Source organism: Hypanus sabinus, chromosome 1 (genome assembly GCF_030144855.1).
Source record: "Hypanus sabinus isolate sHypSab1 chromosome 1, sHypSab1.hap1, whole genome shotgun sequence".
NCBI lineage: Eukaryota > Metazoa > Chordata > Chondrichthyes > Myliobatiformes > Dasyatidae > Hypanus > Hypanus sabinus.
Window position 1 is genome coordinate 169,645,156 of NC_082706.1, and position 23,254 is coordinate 169,668,409.

Consider the following 23,254-nt stretch of genomic DNA (forward strand, 5'->3'; position numbering starts at 1 on the left):
AGGTTCGTTTAAAATATCTGGTTCCTCTAAATTACTGAGCCTATTCCAAGTGTATATTTTTTAAAGTATAATTCATTTAAATTTACTCTAAAGTTCAAGGTTTAATGTAAATTTATTATCAATGACTGTATACAATATGTCACGACATACTACAATGAGATTTATTTTCTTGCAGGTATTTGTAGCAGAACAGAGAAACACAATGAAATCAATGAAAAACGACACAAATAACCGATGTGCAAAAAAAAGGCAAGTAAATAATAAAAATAAATAGCAATCAATTAATCATTCAATAAATAAATAATAAACAAACAACAGATAATTAAATGGACAGATAAATAAATAGTTCATTAATTCTGAGAACATGTGTTTTGTAATGATGTGGATTTTGTTTCTCTCTCATTATTTTAAATGTATGTTATGCAACTTGGACCCAGAATTGAATTTATTTAAATCTTATATCCAACTCACCATGTGAGGGAATCTTTGTGTTATGATTCCACTATAATGTACAGACATGTGAATTTAGAATGGCTTGTAGAAAGAAGCTGTCCCTTAGCATGTTGGTCCTGGCTTTTATGCTATGGTACTGTTTACCAGAGGAATGTTAGCTCTTTGAACTGTAACCATGTTATGGTTTGAATGATAGTTAAACTTGATTTGATTTGAAACAAGAGAAAATCTGCAGATGCTGGAAATCTGAGCAACACACACAAAATGCTGGAGGAACTCAGCATGCCTGGCCGCATTCATGGAAAAAAGTTCAGTTGACATTTCGAGCTGAAACCCTTTGGCAAGACTGTCGAAAAAAAGCCAAGGAGTAGATTTGAAAGGTGGGAGGAGGGGAGAGAGAAACACCAGGCGATAGGTGAAATTTGGACGGGGACTGATGAAGCAAAGAACTAGGAAGTTGATTGGTGAAAGAGACAGAAAGACATAGAAGAAAGAAGAAAGGTGGGGAGGAGAACCAGAGGGAGGCGACGGGTGGGCAAAGAGATAACATGAGAGAGGGACAAGGGGATGGGAAATGGTGGGCATCAGGTTGGAGTCTACCCAAACAGAATATAAAGTGTTTATCCTCCAGCTTAAGTATGGCCTTATCCTGACAATTTGATTTCATTTGAGCTGCAGAGTCCTTGAAAGTGAGCCCATAGGTTGTGGATTCAGTTCAGAGTTGAGACGAGTGCAGTTATCCACACTGGTTCAGGAGTCTTATGGTTACAGGATAAAAGCTGTTCTTCTGGTGTGAGACATGAGGCTCCTGTACCTTCTCCTGATTGTAGCATTGAGATGAGAGCATGGCCTAGATGCTGGGAAGTTAGTCTGATGAAGTCATAATTATGAATCCAAAGAAAATATTCAATTTACTCCAGTGGCACAGAACTCTTACTACCAGGATGATGTATGGAACATGATACAGCTGGCCACAATGCAATATGTATTCAGTTTGTTAGCATCCTCTACTTAATTGTCCTTAAATGCTATGTTGTTAATTATCATTGAAACACCTCATTATATTTAAATAGATCAAATTTGACAAAACATATGGAAAATATTCGCTTAATAAGTACTTCAGACACCAATGCTGTCCATTTTGAGTTTCTGATAATGAGCTCCATTGTCATAGTGAAGGCCATTGGGGAGATGATGCACCCTGGCATGATGCCTACTTCCAATGGTTGCCAAGCTGTGGTGAAGTCTGATGTGAGACAAACTTGCAGTTCCTGGAAGTAGTGTTTTACCAGATTTGCTATTGCTGCAGGCACCTGAAAGAATTCAAAAGCAGTCCACAGCAGGGAATGAGGAACCGATCCGTAGGCGTTGGCCAGGTCGAGGAACAAGACATGCAGATCCTTTCCTTCTTTCTTAGCTGTCTGGATTTGATGCCATATGTCGCTGGTATGTTCAAGGCATCCCGAGAAGCCTGCTAAGCCAGCCTTTTGGATTGGTGTGTCGATGAAATGGTTTTGTTTCAGATATTTTGTAAGTCTTTGCGCCAACACACTGAAAAAGATCTTGCCTTCTATGTTCAGAAGGTTTATTTGGCGAAACTGTTCGATGGTGGACAAACTCTTTTCTTTTGGGATCAGAACTCCCCCCGCTCTTCTCCAGGCTCTGGGGATAATTTGCTTTTCCCACGTAACCCTCATGTTTCTCCAGAGGAATCTCAGAACATCCGGGGTGTTCTTGTAGACACAATGCGGAACACCGTTAGGGCCTGGCACTGATGCTGATCTTGCCTTCTTCATTGCCTTTTTCACCTCACTCAGCTTGGGAGGGCTGATGTTAAATAGATGTTGTGGGGGTGAGATTGGTGGGATGTCAGCTGGGACTAGTATCGGTTTATCTTTTAGCTCAGCAGTGTGGGTGGTTCTGAGATATCTTTCAGCCTCCTCTGTTGATGCTTTCAGGGATCCGCTTTTCTCTTTTGTGAACATGCCTTTCACATATTTAAAGGGTCTTTGTAGATGTCTGTTCTAGCTTTTTCCTTCTTTTTGTGTCGTTTCCTTAAATTCTCTGTTCTGTGCAACTTCGAGCACCTCTGTTTTAGGTCCTCCTAAAGCAAGTTGATGCCCTCCCTTTCTTCTGCTGTTGCTTTTTTTCACAACTTCCTCAGGCCTCTTCTTTCTTTAACAAGTCGTTGGATTCCTGGAGATGACGGGATTTGGGAGGAGGAGGCATATCTTTTCTACTGACTTGTTCCTTCACTCCAAATATTCCACCTGATGACCCTGATGATGTAGCTACCCTCCTCGTTACCACTCCAAGCCTACTGCCAACACCAAGAGTGCTGACTTATCATAAGGATTGAAACATCAAGTCCTGTTAGCTCTACTCTACATCTACTGCTACCATCATATTTGACCTACCAAAGTGAACCACCTCACACTTATCTGGGTTGAACTCCATCTGCCACTTCTCAGCCCAGTTTTGCATCCTATCAATGTTCCATTGTAACCTCTGACAGCCCTCCACACTATCCAGAACATCTACATGTAACGTTGTCATAGAAAAGCAGTGTCCTTTATCAAAGGTCCTCACCATCCAGGCCATGCTCGTCTGTTGCTGCTTCCATCAGGTAGAAGGTACAAGTGCCTCAGGTCTTGTACCACCAAGTTCAAAAACAGTTACCCCTTAACCATCAGGTTCTTGAACAAAACAGGATAGTTAGACTCATTTAAGGATTCTGTTATATTGTTATTTCATGCTTGTTTCTTGTTGCAATTTATTTATATCTGCATTGCGCTGTCTTTTTACAGATTCCGGCTCCTGATGATTTACTGTTTTACAGATTTGCTAGGAATGCCCACAGAATAAGAATCTCAGGTTTGTATGTGGTGACATGTATGTACTCTGATAATATATTTTATTTTGAACCTTGGACTTTGACCATTTGCCTGGTTTTATTTTATAAACATCTTTAACAATTTCCATTTTATTATCTTCAGAATGAACTATTTCATAGAAAATAATCCCTTTGTAAGATGTGTACATATGCCATTCATACAACTACATGTAATATTTTATATATTTACAATATATTCCTTCATGCATTGTAGCTATTAAAATCTCATTTATTTTATGAAGGATAAGGTTAAGTAACTGGTTGAACAAGATAGATTTCCTGTGCTACGGAGACCTAATTCCCACCTTTGTGTGTGGCTGCTTCCAGATGTGCATGGACTTCTGAGACAAAAATATTCTCTTCTTACTTTCTGCTGTGAACCTAACTGTCCCCTATTCTGAAATGGCTGGACCTGACTACACTGGCTGAGCAGGCAAAGGATATTGAGGTAAATCTTTTACTTTTCTGTTCAATATTCCTTGCTTCACACCTTTCACATGCAGAGATGTTTCTGAGGAGGAACCATTTCATTTACAGGCCATTAAACAATGGTCAGTGACTAGGATCTTGATGGATTTAATTGGGTGTTTTTCAAGCTAGATTTTTGAGACCTTTGACAAATAATCTCAACATCAATTTTGTCCTAACAGGCACTGTGATACCTGTCTATTGGGGTCTTTCACACTCTCTTTGAACCTTAAGTTCTGCACAAGCTACTATTATGTTTGTTAAGTTTGAGGGAGCTGAAGGGAACTTGGGGAGGGGTCAAGAGAATGGAGAAATGTGAAGATATGGAGATAGATATATCGGTATCCCAGGTTTATTCACAACAGCCCATGATTCAGTGCTCCATGATCTGTTCCCTGGGATGGATGCTGAGGCAGATGTCAATTACAACTAATCAGCTTGGCAAAAGAGTGACTGTAATTGGCAAAAATCTGTTGATCTTTGACCACTGAGAACTGCCCATGACAACATGTGCTGTAGAATGCTCACAACAAAGTGTGATCTTTGTAAAGACCCTATGGTGGGAGGCTGCTCTGTTACAACCATCATTCAAGAATATACACAGCAGGAGTGGTAAGTGTATGAATGATCATGTACCACGGCTGATAGTTTATTAACATTTATATTGATTAAACAATATATATCCTGTCAGAATCAAGACCAATATGTGCTAATGCTCGTTCCAAATCTTGCTTGCATTTTGCAATAATTATTCCCACTTTATAGCATGTTTAGCTGCAGTTTGGTATATGTGCAGGATTAACAAGCATTTGGCACAGAGTTCAAAGTGGTTTCATGCAGAATATAATTACATGCAGACCTATATGACTTCCTACATATGTTGATCATGCAAAATGATCCTGGCTCAAATGGCAAAAACTTGTGCTAAGGTTAAGTGTCAATGATAGTTGAACGTTGTCAGTCTGGTTAAAGGTAGTTGAAGATCTTGCATAAAGCAATTCCATGAGAATATGCTAAACGATGAATGAGAAAACCAGAAAAGGAAGATCAGGAAATAAATAAAGTCTTAAACAGCTCATGTTAATACATAGAAAACAAAGCTGAAGAACATCCAAAACAAACAAGTGTTGATTAAAACATTGCTGGAATTCCAAGATAAAATATTTATAAGGATGAATAATAGAATGGACTTGTTGGAGTGCTACACTACCTCATGCTCACACACTGCCAAAGGTACTGAGTGTTTTAATTAATAAACCTACATTTGGTTTCATGGTAAGAAGGTTACAGCATCAATAAGGACATGGCAACATGAAAAGAGAAACTTTGCAAATTTGAAATCACATCACATACAACTGATATAAGTAAAGTTAAATGGAAGAGGTTGTATCTTTTATAGACTTTAGATCGACTGCATTTGGATTTTCTTAAGGGGATATCTTGCCTGACAAATCTGTTGGAATTCATTGAAGAAATAACAGACAGCGTAGACAGGGGAGAGTCAGGTGTTTACATGGATTTTCAAAAGGCCTTACACATGAGGTGCTGCACATGAGGTTGCTAAACAAAATAAGAGTCCATGGTTTTACAAGAAACATTAATGTAGCTAGAATAGATGAATGGCTGACTGGCAGGAGGCAAAGAGTGAAATGAAAGGGTCTTTTTTGACTGGCTGCCTGTGACCAGTGATGTTCATTGGGGGTCAGTGTTGTTTCTGCTACTTTTAATGTTATTTGATAATGATCTGATGATGGAATTGATTTTGGCCAAGTCTGTAGATGATATAAAGATCAATGGAGGGGCAGGGAGTGTTCAGGAAGCAGAGAGTCAGCAGAATAAGGTAGACAGATGATGAAAATGGGCAAAAGTAATACAGTGTAGGTAAGTGTATGGACATGTATTTAGCTGGAGGAATAAAGCTGTAGACTTTTCTAAATGGGGAGTGAATTCAGAAATCAGAGGTGCAGAGGGACTGAGTGTAGGATTTGCTGAAGATTAACTTACAGGTTGAGTTGACAGTAAGAAAGGCAGGTGCAATGTTAGCATTTAATTTGATAGGATTAGAATATAGAATTAAATATGTAATGCTAAGAGTTGTGGTTCCTCATATATTAGCTCAATACTATACATGATTTTGACAGTGTATATTCCTTTCTTTGTACTTTTATTGAAATATGTATTTGATATAACCTCCTCTGATTTGCATTTATTCTTATTTTTTAAATCAATAAAGATTGAAAATAAAAATGAATGCTAAAGCTTCATAAAGCATTGGTCAGACTGCACTTGGAGTACTTTGAGCAGGTTTGAGCCCCATATAGGACATAGGAGCAGAATTAGGCCATTTGGCCCATCGAGTCTGCTCCACCATTTCATCATGGCTGATCCAATTTTCCTCTCAGCCCCAATCTCCTGCCTTCTCCCCGTATCTATTCATGACCTGTCCAATCAAGAATCTGTCAATCTCTACCTTAAATGTACATACAAACTTGACCTCCACAGCTACATGTGGCAATGATTCACCACTCTCTGGCCAAAGAAATTCCTCCTCATTTCCATTCTAAAAGGACAGCCTTCTATTCTGAGGCTGTGTCCTCTGGTCTTAGACTTTCCCATCATAGGAAACATCTTCTCCACATCCACTCCCTTAAGGCCTTTCACGATTCAATATGTTTCAATGAGGTCACCCCTCATACTTTTGTATTGTAGCGAATACAGGCCCAGAGCCATGAAACACTCATCATATGACAAGCCATTTAATCCTGGAATCAATTTCATGAACCTCCTTTCAACTCTTTCCACTTTCAGCACATTCTTTCTAAGATGTGTTCCTGTACATGGTTCTAATTCCATAATCAAATTCGCAGACGACACCACGGTGGTTGGCCTGATCAGAGGGGATGACGAGATGGCCTAGAGGGACGAGGTCCAGCACCTGGCCAAGTAGTGTGCCGACAACAACCTGGCCCTTAACACCCAGAAGACCAAAGAGATCATTGTGGACTTCAGGTATGCTAGGAGCCACACTCACATCCCCATCTACATCAATGAAGCTGTAGTGGAGCGTGTATTAAGCTTCAAATTCCTTGGTGTCCACATTTCCGAGGATCTCACCTGGTCCCTGAACTCCTCCATCCTGATAAAAAGGTGCAACAGCTCCTTAATTTCCTGTGGAGCATCAAGACTCACCTCTATCCCAGGATACTGACAGACTTTTACCGCTGTACCATTGAGAGCATACTCACCAACTGCATCTCAGTGTGGTATGGCAATTGTCCCACATTGGACCGCAAAGCACTCCAGCGTGTGGTGAAAACAACCCGGCAGATTATCAACACCCAATTGCCCACCATTGAGAACATCTACCATAAACACTGTCTGGGCAGGGTGAAAAGCATTATCAAGAATGCATTTCACCCAAACCATGGACTTTTTACTCTCCTCCCATCCAGTAGGCGCTACAGAAGCCTCCGCTTCCCTGAGGCTGTGACCCTGCTGAACCTCACATCACAGCACTAAACAGTATTGCACCCATATTTGTACTGTCTCAGTACTTTTATATTTGTGTGCTGTAGCACTTACTTTTATTCGCAGTTATTTTGTAAATAAAGCTATTCTTTGCATTTCTGGTTAGATGTTTGCATTTCATTTGGCTTTGTATCTGTATTTGGCACAATGACAATAAAGTTGAATCTAAACTAATCTAATAAGCGGTCCAAAACTGCTCACAACACACCAAGTGAGGACTCACCAGTGCTTCATAAAGTCTCAACATTACATCCATGCCCTTATATTCCAGTCTTCTTGAAATGAACGCTAACACCACATTTGTCTTCCTCACCACAGACTCAACCTGCAAATTAACCTTAACAGAAACCTGCACAAGGATTTCCAAGCCCCTTTGCACCCCAGTTTTTTTTTAATATTTTCTCTCCACTTAGAAAACTGTCAACCAAAGTGCCGACACTTTCTGACACTGTATTCCATCCGGCATTTCTTTGCCCATTCTCCTATGTCAAAAGGTGGGTGTTGGGAACGGACTCAAATGCAAGACACAGACATTGAAGTACAGGGAGAGGACTAGGTGTATCAAGAAAGCAAGGGAAGTGGGGAAGAAACGACACTAGACAAGACACAGGCCCTTGACAAGACTAGGAGACAAGGCATGGGTTAGGACTAGAGTAGGAAAATGGGACCTAGATGAGGAACTGGGAACTAGGAACCTGGACAAGGACTCCGAGCCAGAGACTGGACAGGGACCCGGAACCTGGTTCTTGACTCAGGCTCTGAATCTAGGCGAGGACTGGACGTGGGGGCAGGACATGGGACTCCAGGGCTGGACGAGGACATAAAGCTCAGACTTGGTCTTGATCAAGGGAAAGCAGGAATGCAGAGCCTAGGTCAAGGGAGAGCAAAGCAGAAGCAGGGAGAGGTGTAGCTGGACATGGACACTAGCCCTAGATGAGACCAGGACTCAGGGCCTAGGACATGGACTGGAACACCCCTCCCCCACGGAGCCTAGGGCACGGACTGGAACACCCCCCCCCCCCCCCCCATGGAGCCTAGGGCACAGACTGGAACCCCCATAGAGCCTTGGACATGGAATGGAACCTCCACAGAGCCTTGAACTGGAGCACAGGAATACAGAACACAAAGCCAGGACTCCTCGTTGGGAACAGGACATACGGCCAGGGCCAGGGCTTTACACAGGCACTAAACACAGGAACACAAAGAGACAGTTCCAAGCTCAACAATAGATAGTTCCTACTGTTGGCATGGCAAGGCTCCAGTCTCACTCCAGCAGCTAAACTTGATGGCAATAGAGGAAAGGCTTCAGGAGTGGGTAGACAGCAGGCCTACAGGTCAGGCTTCAGATGGGAGGAAGGGAACAGTCCAGCCTCACGATAACAGCAAAGACAGCCTGACTTACTCAACAGAGGCAAGGACAGGAAGGGACAGATCCCACTATAGGGTAACAACCTGACTTACCCCACAGAAGCGAGGCCAGGACACCAACATGACAAACCAGCAACCACACTCGAACCCAGGGCCACTTGTATTCCAGCCTAAATATGAGAATCAGGTGCCTGTGATTAAGCCCAACTGAAACAACGGCCAACCAGAAGACCCGGAGTCCGGAGTCCACGGACCGGACTGTGAACCGGTACACAGTCTTCACGGACTGGGCCATGACATCCTAATCCATCTAAGTCCTCCCATAGTCTCTCTAGTTCCTCAAAACTATCTGCCCCTCCACCTATTTTCAACTCATCTGTAAACCTTGCAACAAAGCCATGAATTCCATCATCCAAATCATTGACATATACCGTAAAAGGAATCAGACCCAACACAGACCCCTCTGGAACACCACAGACAGCCAAACAGAAACAACTCCTTTTATTCCCACTCCTTACTTCCTGTCAGTCAACCACTGTTACATCCATGCTTGAATCTTTCCTTTAATACCATGGGCTCGTAGCTTGTTAAGCCGTCTCAGGTGTGATACTTCGTCAAAGGCCTTCTGAAAATCCAAATACATAGCATCAACCAATTGTCCTATATCTATCCTGCTTGTTATTTATTCAAGAATTCCAACAGATTTATCGGACAAGATTTTGCCTTGTGGATACCATGTTGACTAAGGCCTATTTTACCATGTGCCTCCAAGTACCCTGAAACCATATCCTTAACAATCGACTCCAACATCTTCCCAACCCCTGAGGTCAAATTAACTGGTCTATAATTTCCTTTCTTCTGCCTCTCTCCCTTCTTGAAGAGTGGAGTGACATTTACAATTTTCCAGTCTTCTGGAACCATTCCAGAATCTAGTGATTCTTGAAAGATCATTACTAATGCCTCCACAATCTCTTCAGTCTCCTCTTTCAGAAACCTGGTGTGTACTGCTCCACATGGCTTATCAACCTTCAGACCTTTCAGTTTCCCAAGAACCTTCGTCCCAGTAGTGGTAACTTCACACACTTCATGAACCCCAACTTCCACCATACTGCTGGTGCTAGTGCTCTATTATATGTTCTCTCTTTGTCTTTTATGTTGGCTTTGACTTCTCTTGTTAGCCATGCTTGTGTCATCTTGCCTTTAGAATACATCTTCCTCCTTGGTATGAATATATTTAAACCTTCTGAATTGCTTCCAGAAATTCCAGCCATTGCTGCTCTACCGTCATCCCAGCCAGTGTTCTTTTCCAATCAATTCTGACCAGTTGGTCAGAATTCCTGCCTTTTTAATTCACTTTACTCCACTGTAAAACTGATACAGGTAACTTTAGCATCTCCTCCTCAAATTTCAGGGTGAATTCGATCACTTTCCCCTAAGGGTTCTTTCACCTTAAGGTCTCTAATCAGTTCTGGTTCATTGCACAACACCCATCTAGAATAGCTGATCCTCTAGTGGGCTCAACTATGAGTTGCTCTAAAAAGCCATCTCATAGGCACTCTAGAAATTCCCCTCTTGGAATCCAGCACCAACCTGATTTTCCCAATCTACCTGCATATTGAAACCACCTCCCATGACTGGGCTTAAACACCATTTGCTCGGGTTTAGATGAATGAGGGAGGTTCATATCGAAAACTACTGAATAATGCCCTGGTTAAGAGTTTTACTGCTATGCTGTAGCTATTTCATTTTAGCAGTTCTGTAAGAGCGGTCTGTTCTGCTTTCAGCGTGTGTGGTAAGGTAAGATAAGAGGCTTTGTTGTTCAACTTAGGAATGTCATGTCAGCTAATCAGGATGGTGGAACTGGGAGAAGGTTTTGTGAGGGACACTAGTGTGGGTTGAGGTTTTTTTTGATGGAAGCTAGGAGAAGACAGAAGGGAAGATGAGTGAGGATGCTGTCCCTTTTGCACATGGTGCTTTGTGCAGATGAATGGCTTCAAGGGGGAAGGAGCAATACTTCCATGGGAGACTCGTTTGGTCGAGATGGATTTTGAGCGACATTTAGAAGGTGGTGTGTACTTTCATGCAGACCAAGGGTCCAGCACGTGAGTTACAGACAAGTTCAAATGAGCTCCAACTTCAGTGCACATTTGACTGTTTAAGAATAATGGGCCATTTTTTTTCTTTCTTTCCTTTACTAACTATTTGCTTAAGTTAACATTCTTAAATGTACTTCTTTATAATTGTATGCAGTGTACGATATGTTATTTCTTGCCGAAATAAGGTTACTTGGAGAAGGCAGAAGAATGGGTTGAAAGGAATGATAAATCAGCCGTGATGGAATGGCAGAACAGGCTCAATGGGCTGAGTTGCCTAATTCTGCTCTTTCATCTTATTATCTAAAATTCTTTTCAGCATTTCTACATTACTCTTATAACATCTCTTCCTTGATTCAGGGGCTCGCACATACATAAGGCCTTAGTGCTAGAAACAGCAGTGTCTTCTTTTCCACTTGTTACATTGTGCTGTTCTGTTCCGTGCCCTTCCCTGAGATCCGAAAGAAAAATTCAATATGTCAATTTACTGAATGAATAGCTGAGTCCACTCATAATTCCCCAGTCCCAACTCTCCTTTTTCCATCCTCACCTGATGTATTCCTGACTGGAAAACCTGCCTAAGGTTTCTCCATACTGTGTCACTCATTATTAGCATGGTCATTATTAGTAGTCTCTTTTGGTTTCTTTAGTATAGCACAAAGTTTCTGAATCAGTGTTACACATTCTTCATACGCTATACATTTCAAAAGGTGAAAAATGTAGTGTGTGTCGCATTCATTAAAGTAGCTGAAAATACTACCATTGAGACTAATGCATTTTAAAATTAGAAGAGTGCTGTTCTTAAATGAAACAACAATATCTCATGCAATTATATATCTGTCATATTACATGGTACACTTAATTCTTAAAGGTACACCTACACTCACAGATCCACTAGAAAAAAACCTAACTGGATCTGAGGGGTGGAATGAGAAAGAGGCACAGGGATGGAGGAAAATGATCAATGGTGGGAAGGATGTATGGGGAAGTATGCACGTGCCTTTGGGAGAGGGTTTATGTGATTGATGATGAGGGATTGCTGCATATTAGATGAGTGGAATCATGTATCAGTGCCGAAGCAGTCATACGATCAATGGTTTCGCAGATAGCGTGATAGAGTTGTAGAGTCACAGAGAAATACAGCAGAGAAAAAGGCCCTTCAGTAAATCTAGTCCATCATTGGTAAAGACAGATGGGATGAATGGGATAGGGAGATTGGTGGGTGAACAGAATGGATAAGATGGGCCAAAAGACCTGTTTCCATGATATATAGCTCTATGACCGTATGACCTTTTAGGTGGGGATGCAAGGTTTGTGAGTCTGGAAGATGGATGTGAAGGAGAGTTGTACAGAAGCAGGCCTCAAAACAGTAATTAAAACTGCTATTTTCTCTCTCTCTCCTTCATGCATGTAAAAATAATCCAATGGGATTTTTCTCTACTGAAATTAAAATGCAACATTTCTCTTCAGTCAATATGACTAGTATTGTGACTAAGCTGTGTGCTTTTTTTTAAATGTAGCTAAGTATTATCAACACAAGAGAGCCTGCAGATGCTGGAAATGTATATAGCTAAGTATTATCAAGCTTCATTAGCGTATTGAAACCATCCCGTTTTAGAAGTTGACTGGTGTTACAGTCAGGAATCCTGGATTATGGCATAGTTGGAATAGTAAGAATCACACCTCATGATATCTTATCCTGAATAATATTTGCAAAGCTGATTTTCAAAGATAATGACAGTAAGATATTTTTTAGAAGTTGCTTTGAGCTTTACCGAATTCCCTAAAGCAAGAAAAATGTTTCCTAAGCAAAGATAACATTGAGAGGATAATGAAGAAAGCTGCCATCTGTCTGTTTCCTTGACTCAGTGCACTGCAGGGCCAATTCTTGTAACATTGACGCAACAGCGTTTTGCAATAATATCAGTTTTTTCCTGTTGCACGTGGAAGAACTAATTCCACTGCCATGACTCACTCACTCGTGGGCCAAATTAATGGATTAAATCAACTTTCTGTCGCATTCCTGACTTAATTACTTTAACAGTTGCATTTACTTAGCAAAAGTCCACTCAGCTAACAAATCAATGTGCAGGTTTAGATATTGTTAAAGACAATAAATAGATGTGATTTAAATCTGGTCTGAAGCCATTGATTATTTGAAGTTACTTCAGAAGAAGGAAAATGACCTTTAGCCATTCGAGTCAGCTGATCACAACTGATATCATCTTTAATTTTCATCTCTTCTAAACAACTGACAAAGTGGAATGCAAAATAATAGATGTATAAAATAACTAATTTTATTTCATTTGTCCTATTTTTCTGAGGGCAGCAAACTACATTGGAACATCACAAAGCAGGTTCCATATGATAAAATAGGTGAAGGTTGCTTTTTAAAAATTTATAGGTTGCACAGTGCCAGCTCCAGGAACCTGAGTTCAATCCTGACACTGGGTGATGTCTGTGTGGATTTTACATATCGTCCTAATGGCTTTCCGCTAGATTGGTTTCCTCCTACATTCCAAAGACATGCTGATAGATTAACCGGCTACTGCAATCTGCCCTGATGTTTGTTAAGGACAAAAAGTGTCAAAGGAAAGTTCATAGGTAATATGTGAGAAAATAAATTGCATGAGTTTAGAGAAATAAGGAGATGGGATATATGACTAATGGGATTACAAGGCTGGGAGTCCATTTGGACCTTATTGGCCAAATACCCCCTTTCCACTCTGGCTCATATATGGATAAGGTCTGTGCCCATGTTTTGCCCATCAACCAACTGATTCCATATTCCCCATATTTTTTTTCTCTCTAAACAGTTGCCTAATTCACTTCTTATGAAACCATAGAATCATTAACATGAATATGCAGAGACCACGTGCAGGCAGAAGGGATTTGAGTAATTAGGCAGCATTAGCTTGATTAGTTTGACACAGCACTGTGAGCTGAAGGGTTTCTGTGCTGTACTGTTCTACGTTTTATGTTCTATCTTTTATCACATTCAAATAATTTTTTGGCACCAAATCACGACTGACCCAAATATTCAATCAATATCTCTGGATGAAAATGTACTGGGCACTTCAGTGCGCAGTTCACTGCCGAAGGCTTCCTTGCATCATCTTCCATGATTCATGATTAGACTAACTGTGACTCTTTTCTCCAGCTTTTTGCTACTGGGATATTCATTCCTTGGATGCCCTATAGCAGGGGTCAGCAACCTTTACCACTGAAAGAGCCACTTGGACCCGTTTCCCACAGAAAAGAAAACACTGGGAGCCGCAAAACCCGTTTGACATTTAAAATGAAATAACACTGCATACAACGTTTTGTTTTGCCTTTATGCTATGTATAAACAAACTATAATGTGTTGCATTTATGAAATTGATGAACTCCTGCAGAGAAAACGAAATTACATTTCTGCATGCAACAAAAACATTTTGACCTCCGAAAAAAAAGACGTTGGGTTGAAGGTTACTTTTAAGTAAAATACTCAACGTCTATTTGAGTCCTTCTTGTATTTATGAAAAACGCCAAACTTAAATTTGCCGCCAGCAGCAAACCAAAAATAACGTCAGCCAGCTGTCAACCTGAAAAATAAAAGGACTATTTCACTGAACAATGAAAACATATGAATATACGTAAAATAATAGGCAATTAAAATATTTATCATACTTGGTCAGGTTGACTCACACCTGACAATGCAGTCGTATTCAGTAGGGATGGATCGATGCTTAGGGGAGTGACGGGGAAGGATAATGTGTTTTTTTTCCTCTCTGAACTCGCAGAAGCGTTTCCCAAACGATGTTTGCATTGCGATGATTGCAGAATGTAAATACTCCGAATTTATCATGTCATGACCTTTTTTGAACTCTCTCAAATTGGGGAAGTGAGACAATGTGCCTTTCTGTAAATCTCTGGCAAGCACTGTCAACTTGCGCTTGAATGCCAAAACATCCTCCAACATGTGCAGGGCTGTACGTCCTTACCCCTGAAGAGCTGTGTTCAGCGTGTTCAGGTGCGCTGTCATGTCTACCATGAAGTGTAGCTTTTCCAGCCACTCTGGCTGTTCCAGCTCAGGAAAGGTGAGCCCTTTGCTGCCCAGGAAAGTTTTCACTTCTTCCAGACACGCGACAAAGCGTTTCAGCACCTCCCCTCTGGACAGCCAGCGATAAAAACACGTTGTAGCGGTGTGCTACACGCAGTCAGTAAACTGCAGTCAAAGATAGCTTTATTTGAACTAAACAGCCTTGCTTTTAAGCCTCCCTCAACCCGCCCCCCCATGGGCGCGGATGCTGCAAAAGACACGTACTCACAAACCCCCGTAGGCTATCTCCCTTAGCCTGAACGCTGGCTAATTGTGAGCCGGTTCGGATGTGTCAGGAAATGGGTCGCCACAAAGTCTTATTTAGATTGTACAAGATCACCATAATCTTCAAATTTAGATTTACATTTCAAAAACTAACAAACTAACATAAAATACATTTTAATTAAATACTGACCATGTAGCGGTGTGCTACACGCAGCGCTAAAATTACGACACGGAGTCGGTAACTGCAGTCGAAGGAAAAAACTTTATTCGAAATCTTCAGCCTCACTTTTAAGCCTCCCTCAACCGGCCCCCCATGGCGCAGAGGCTCCAAAGCTCTGTGCTCGCAAACCCCCGTAGGCTATCTAATTGTGAGTCGGTTCGGATGTGCCAGGAAAAGGGTCGCCACAACCAATTATTTCCCAAAGCAACAGGGAGCCGCAGCACAGACGTAAAAGAGCCACATGCGGCTCCGGAGCCGCGGGTTGCCAACCCCCGCCCTATAGAGACTCCCCTGATCCATTGTTAAGGCCATGGGTGACCATTCTAGGTAGTCCAGAGATCCCAAAGCAAGAGGCAAAGGCACAGCCTATTCTCAAAGAGTTTTCAGACATACTGCAGAGTATCTAGAAATCTTTGATGAATAATATATTCCTGCTCTCAATGAAGATCTTCAACTTTGTGGAAATCACTCTCAAAGTTCATGCATAGATCTATCCTGATGTCCACAGTGCAACTCAGCTGCTGTTTCCTGGAAGAAACACAGGACATAAGATGGAGTCTAAAAAGCAAGAAGATCAAAAGAAAGGAATCTCCAGCAGGGGGTGATCCAAGTCAGCATAATCAGTCTTATGTTGAATGGAGGAGGGAAGCTTTGTTGTCATGGCCTAAAGGAAACAACTCCCTGGTAGGGAGATATGTCTCAAATTACAAGGCTACCCTTAACACTCTCCATTCTCCTCCACTTAAGCTGACCAAACCTGCTTCCATACCAATTTTGTTCTTCTCAAGAAGGTGTGCTACAGGAGACATTATACAGAATGTTGCCACACCTAATCCCAGTTTAATCTATCCAGCAGCACACACAGATCGTGACAGAACTAAAGGGGCAGCTAACCACCTCCCTCAGCCCTTCCTTCATAATTAAAGTTGATGTGGCTGGAGAACTTACAGAGCATTGCTACTTCCCAAAGCCAGCTTTTCTGATGATGTGGCTTCCTACAGTTGTAAACCTGCAGGTGTCAGCTGGATACAGTCATAGCATATGCATTAGGAACTGGGCTGGAGGAGCCAACTCCTGGACCTGAATCACCACCACGAGTAGATAAAATCTCAAGTTGGAAGATAAGAATCTCAAATTCTGACTGACTGGAAGTCTAGATCTACTAACTACTAGCTCTGCTATAGTGGAATCAGGTTCTGATTTCAATTCAAGTAAATTAAACGATTATAGATGGTTGGTAAGATTTTTAAATTTCTGTTATTACATAGATGTTGAATTATTGTACTTAGATTGCTCCTATTCAGCCAACATTCACAAAAGGTTAAACAAGTGAAACAAGTCATGATCTCAGTACTGAAGTCAAAGTGGTAAAGTTCCAAGTTTCGGAGAAACTGATTCCAATCCAGTCCAGGTGGGATTATTGTTTCATATTTAATGACATGTTTCTAGAATTTCAATTAATTCATCAATTTAATTTGAAAAGTTTTTGATTGCCACAAAGACCTGGTTGCCTACTAACTTGCAAATAAAGCTGCAAGCTTTGCCCAACCTGAATTCATCTCCGGCAGTGCATGACGACCTGTGATTCAGCAAGGAAGCTGGCATCCTGAACAGCTAATTCCTTAGTTTCTCACCTCATGCAGTGATTGACTGGCACCTATGAATCGCACGCATGCACGTGCACGCGTGCGCACACACACACACACACACACACACAATAAAATTATCTGATTTGTAAGAATAATTATATTACTTTGTCTCTCTCCATGTTGGTAAATTCAAAAGGCACATGCAGACTATGGAGGCATCTAAAGACTTATTCTGTGACATATTATACGTTGCTTATTTTCATCTCTTTTTCCTTTATATCTACATATGCCAAGGCAATTACGACCAGCCTTCCTTATTCCATCCTTTTAAATTTGAGTTCAACTGAAATACAGGTACATGTGTTCCAAGTCACACCTGTTCAGTCATCATCCCTGATCCTGCTGAACTATACAGGGTCCATTTATAAAGCTTTCATCCTTTTCAAATTTAAATGCTCTCTAGCCTTTCTCTCTTTATCTCTGTAATCTCTTACAACACTCTTTGCTCTTGCCTTATCTCAAGGCTTAATTGCTCTGCTATGACTTAAGCTGTTAAACTCTGAACATTGGGAATGGCCTTTCCAAACCTTTTCACTTCTCTGACTCTCCTTTCTTCTTCAAAGTTGTTCTTAATATTTATCTCACTGAGTCATCGACCCTATTATTTCCCTAATTCAGTACTTAGATCCATAATGCTTCTTTGAAGTGCTTTGGGATGAGTTTGACAGACAGACAGACAGACATACTTTATTGATCCCGAGGGAAATTGGGTTTTGTTACAGCTGCGCCAACCAAGAATAGTGTAGAAATATAGCAATATAAAACCATAAATAATTAAATAATGATGTTAATCATGCCAAGTGGAAATAAGTCCAGGACCAGCCCATTGGCTCAGGGTGTCTGACACTCCGAGGGAGGAGTTGTAAAGTTTGATGGCCACAGGCAGGAATGACTTCCTATGACGCTCAGTGTTACATCTCGGTAGAATGAGTCTCCGGCTGAACATTATGGAGTGGATGGGAGTCATTGTTCAAGATGGCATGCAATTTGGACAGCACCATCAGACACCACCATCAGAGAGTCCAGTTCCACCCCCACAACATCACTGGCCTTACAAATGAGTTTGTTGATTCTGTTGGTGTCTGCTACCCTCAGCCTGCTGCCCCAGCACACAACAGCAAACATGATAGCACTGGCCACCACAGCATTTTAGAACATCCTCAACATTGTCCAGCAGATGTTAAAGGACCTCAGTCTCCTCAAGAAGGGTCTCCTTTGACCTTTCTTGTAGACAGCCTCAGTGTTCTTTGACCAGTCCAGTTTATTGCTATATGTAAGGTGCTATATAAATGGACATTTTCGGGACAGCATCCAAGAAGTAGTTGTAGATTGGTAACTAGAAGAAAAGACATCAGGAGAAATATAATCACCAGGGGAATGATACCAGAAAGTCTGTGAAGGTACAGGCTGCAGATCTCTGAGTCCTGATGAACTTCATCTCTAGGATTTAAAATCAATGTTCCATTGCATTTAATATTTCCAAATTCACTAGAATCATTGAGGCTGGCATTGGACTGAAGAACAGCAAACGTGGCTCCCTTTTCAAAAAGGGAAAAGGACAGAAAGGATATCACCAGGTAATGTCTATCATAGAACAATGCTAGATCCTATTAATATAGTAGGCCACTTCCAAAAATAAACATTATATTCAGGAAAAGCAAACAGTTTTGTGAAAGAAAAATCATGTTTGATCTGTTTATTGGAGTTTATTTGAAGAAATAAAATGTGCTGTGGATAAAATATAACCATGGATGGAATAAGCTTAATTTTCCAGAAAGCATTGGATAATGTATTGAATCAGTTATTCTAGAAAATAAAAGTCCTTGGTGTAGTTGGTAATGCTCTGGTTTCCTCCCACAGTCTACAGACCTACTGGGTAGGTCAATTGGTCATTGCAAATTAATTTTGTCACAGCTCGGTCCCTTTTTGATTCTGCCAAGGGGGTGAAAAGTTACCACAGATAGACAGAAATGCAGAGGAATGCACTTATAAACATATAAATGCTTATGCTGTGATGAACCATTATAATGTTTGATGGTGCAGCAGGGTGACTCCTGCTCTTAATTTGTATGTTGATATGTGGTACATTTTCAATATTTTGCTAAAGTTTTGTAAGCTTGGAAGAGGATTATACTGGATGGCAGAATGTGCTATCCTGATGGCTGGTTCTTCACTTACGAAGATCAGGAGGGAAGAAGAGTCCTCAGAGCGACTGTAGAGGCCAATTCTGGATCTACAGACTCTGGAAGAGTAGGGACAGGGGAACAGCTAGGTCACAGTTGCTAGGGCAGTAGGATTCTTCCTGTGTCTCCTCTTCCCTTCAGCAGTTGACTGCTGAAGAGAAGAGTTTCTCCATATTATTTGTAATTCATTGCTGTTCAGACTCTTCAAACAGAGATCAAGAGCCCTCATGCTACAGAATAAGAAGCAAGTTCATTCCAAGATCACTTTCCTACAGTTCCCAGCAATCAGCCAAAAAACATATTGACAAAGTTAATGGGTGTTCAGGCTTCCTGCTCTCTTAACTAAATGGTCAGGGAATTAAATGTACAGTTTACCTAGAGGACCTAACAGTCGAGTTAACCTAATCAAACTTTTTGTTAGCCCAATGATAATGCATTAAAATCTTTTAGCTTGAAAAACCTGTATTTTGAAAGAATCAAAATCAGGTTTATTGTCATTGACATGTGTCGTGAAAGAAGGCAATTATATAAACAAATATCCCATTTTGATACTGATATTGTAACATCACAACAAAATCACAATAGAAGTTGCATGGGAATTCTAAATTTAATATTTCGGGCAGTCCTTTCACTTCTAGGAAACAAATCTTGTCTTTCTGCCAACTATAAGGACCCTTTGTGAAATAAATCTGAACTTCAAATAACACTACTCCACCTATAAACAAAATGCAACACTTGAACTAATTCTTTATATTTATTTGCCTGTTGGAATTTTGTTGCTTTGAACACAGATTATTCCAGCACAGCTTCCTTTCAGTTAAGACAATTTTAATCAACATTTTAGGTACAGCTGTCAATGACATGTTATAATTTTATATAATGCATTTATGTTATATTTCTGCTCATCCTTCTACATAACAGAAGCATGAAATACTATACCATATGCCAGTGCAAAATTGCTCAAAACCAACAGGCAGTGCTGCCATGAGCAAGGGACTCAGACCTTATCTGAGAATCTGAGGCCTCCATCAGTCAGAATTGAGCATGAATGTTTCACCCTGGCTGTCGAGATACTCAAGCCTGGGCAATACGATATGGAGGGCAAGCTGTTGCCCATGTAGCAAGCTCCCCCTCTCCTCTCATCTGATGAACCCAAATGAACGGCAGAGACCAATACAGTTTGGTACCAGCACCGTCGCGGGAATTGCCAGACACCATTGAACTGCCTTAGGGACTCCAGCTCCAGATTTTTCCCTCGGGGTTTACACCCGAAGTTTTCTCCATGAGTGTGTATAACCACAAGGCAGCAGAGGTCTGAGAACAGGGTTTTCACTCTGCTAGATGAGCTGCTAACCATGGCTGATGAGCCCCATCTGCCTGAAGCAACTGATTTTAAGGCACCGGTAACCTGCCTTTGCCCTTTCTCCTGTCAGTAAAAATGGTTCTGCCTGGTTCAGTTGCTAAACCACATGTGAAGGCCAGGAGCTGGACTTGGTTGTCAGAGGCTATTTGAGGCATATGCCATTGGGAGCATTTAATAGGCAGTGGGAGCTTGTCCCCATTACCACCACCCCACCCCAGGCTATAACATCCTTAAGGAACCACTCAGAGCATATCCGCCATTTTATACCACCTGAAAATGGAATATCTTTGTATTCTGTGACATAAACTGGGCTGGACTTTGCAAGGACATATTGGCAAACTATATAGTGATACCAGCTTCCCAATTTCTGAGTGCACATATGGGAACACAAATGCACAAGTCCATCTTACTGCTGACCAGTTGACTGCTCCCTGTCATTGGACTCCTCCTGGAATTGTGGTCCTTCTCCTGGAGTGTGGAAGAATCTGATGCCAGAACGTCACCTTTTTCAAGCACTTTGGATGATTGGGTTACTCATGCAGAAACTGGCATTCTCAATATTTGGGATGCCTGCATCAATGACTTAAAGGAAACCTTTTTTAAAAAAAAACTTAATTGGTAATAAAATATATGTAAAATAAAAAAGCAGAGTTCAAATCATTTTACATTTTTAGTGTTTTTGCACAGCACTGTACAATCAGTTGTGTTAGCACCTTTTAAAAAACCATTTCACTAATAATCAAAAGGGATAGATGACAGGAGTTGCGTATATACACCATCAGACTAGACAAGCCTAAGCATCTTCCCTGCTGAATGTGGCGGAGCTTGTCAGTGAAATGTTGGTTAAAATCGACACCTGAACCTGGCTGGAAACCTGAGAAGAATTTGTGCATCATATACGAAGGGAAAACACTGGATCCTTTTTCATTTCACTATTGTCACTTAAGTGTCCCACAGTGGTAATGGACTCTTTCATTGTATGAGAAGACTCCCTACCCAACTCAGCCTCTCCATGCCTGGAAGCAGAAGGAGCCTAGACTGTGGTCCTTCACTGCAGAGCCTTTGCATTGACTGCACCAAGATTCGGTACATGTCCCCACACATATTCTAGCAGCCTGAAATGTGACAACAAGCAGCATTTCTTTATGGACATCTCCCTGGGCTGGAGGACCAACATGTTTTGACAGATCAAAGCCCATATTTCACCTGGTTGATGATCTTTCTGCACCACTTGATGTCATAGATTAAAGGAAATCTGTCCGAGCAGATCCCAACCCATGGTCTCAGGCATTGTCAACTCATTGGATAGGTGAAATTTAAGTTAAAAGCTCATTTTGTGCAATATCTGTCTCTTGAACTCCACACCCTTCATCTATTACGACCCCACAACTAACCTGATCGCAGCCACAACCTCCCTATCCTGACATCCTAACATAGCCCTATCCCTGTTATCAGCAATAAACTGAGTTTCTCGTGTTGAAGTCCAATGATGTCACAGAGGGGCATCTCCATACAATCATCTCTGAATTGCTTCATTGTGACATCAATTTGGAACTCAGCAGGTTACTTCCTTATCTTCCCACGCCCGACAAACAGCAAAGTATTATTTCTAAGCTATTCTAAGAGATTTTAGCACCTGAAAAGTTCACATGTATTTGAATGGTTTGCTTTATGACTCTAAACAGGCTGAAAGATTTTCCACCTGTAACCTAAAGCTAACATTATTCTGCATCAACATTAATTTCAGCTGACTATAGAGGAAATGAATCATTGTTTGAGACTATATATATATATATCTAGTTAGTATCCAAATTGTATTGAGAGTGAATCTGCCATCATAATACATTGAGAATTAATTAGGCAACTTGCAGATATTAGGTTCTATGCCTTCCTCACTTTTTTTGAGTTAAAGTTAAAAACCTGAAACTGGAATGAGAATTGAAATGCTGGCTTCTTCCACGCAAAAAAATCATCAATCAATTACTTTCTCTTCCAAAAAAACACATTAAACTTCAGAAGCAATGACGTTCAGCACTTTTTCACATGTTAGTAAGCAAACTGTGAATTGAAGTTTACATACGTAATTGGATTGCAGATGAGAAAGGTTGATTTGACTTACAGCTTTATGTAGGTTTTTGATGGCTAGATTTGCAAACCTAATTCTTTAAAGACACTGAGCACCATTAACATGTTAAAGTTAATGTTAGAGTTAGAAATATAGTACAGACACAGTAATATCAGCTCTAGAATATTATCACCTTCCACTGTTTCAGACTTGTCTGTTTGTCAGACATCATACTGGCTGAGCAGAAGTTTCCTCCAACTAAATATAGTGATGATAGAAGCTTTGCTCTTCAGTCTTCATTTCCTGGCTACTCACATGCAAGCAGCCGAAAATGAGCCCAATTCCCTGTAGGTTTGCACTGGATTTGATCCCGTAAGATGAACTTTTCTGAGCACTTACTCATACCATCATCAAGACTACTTTTCTCACCTTGATTTTTCTACCGTGGTACAATTTAGCTGTTGCTGGAAACTCATGTCTCTTTTTCCTACACTTAAACTTTCCTTGTGGATCTCCCTTCCAGGAACTGTCCAAAATTCAGCTTCTTCATTTGTACTCCACACATAATATCCTGTTTGCCTATTGCCCCTCTTTTCCCTGATGTAGACTCCCTCCCAGATAAGAGTACCTAGTTTTAGAATATTCATTCTTGTTTTGATATCCCT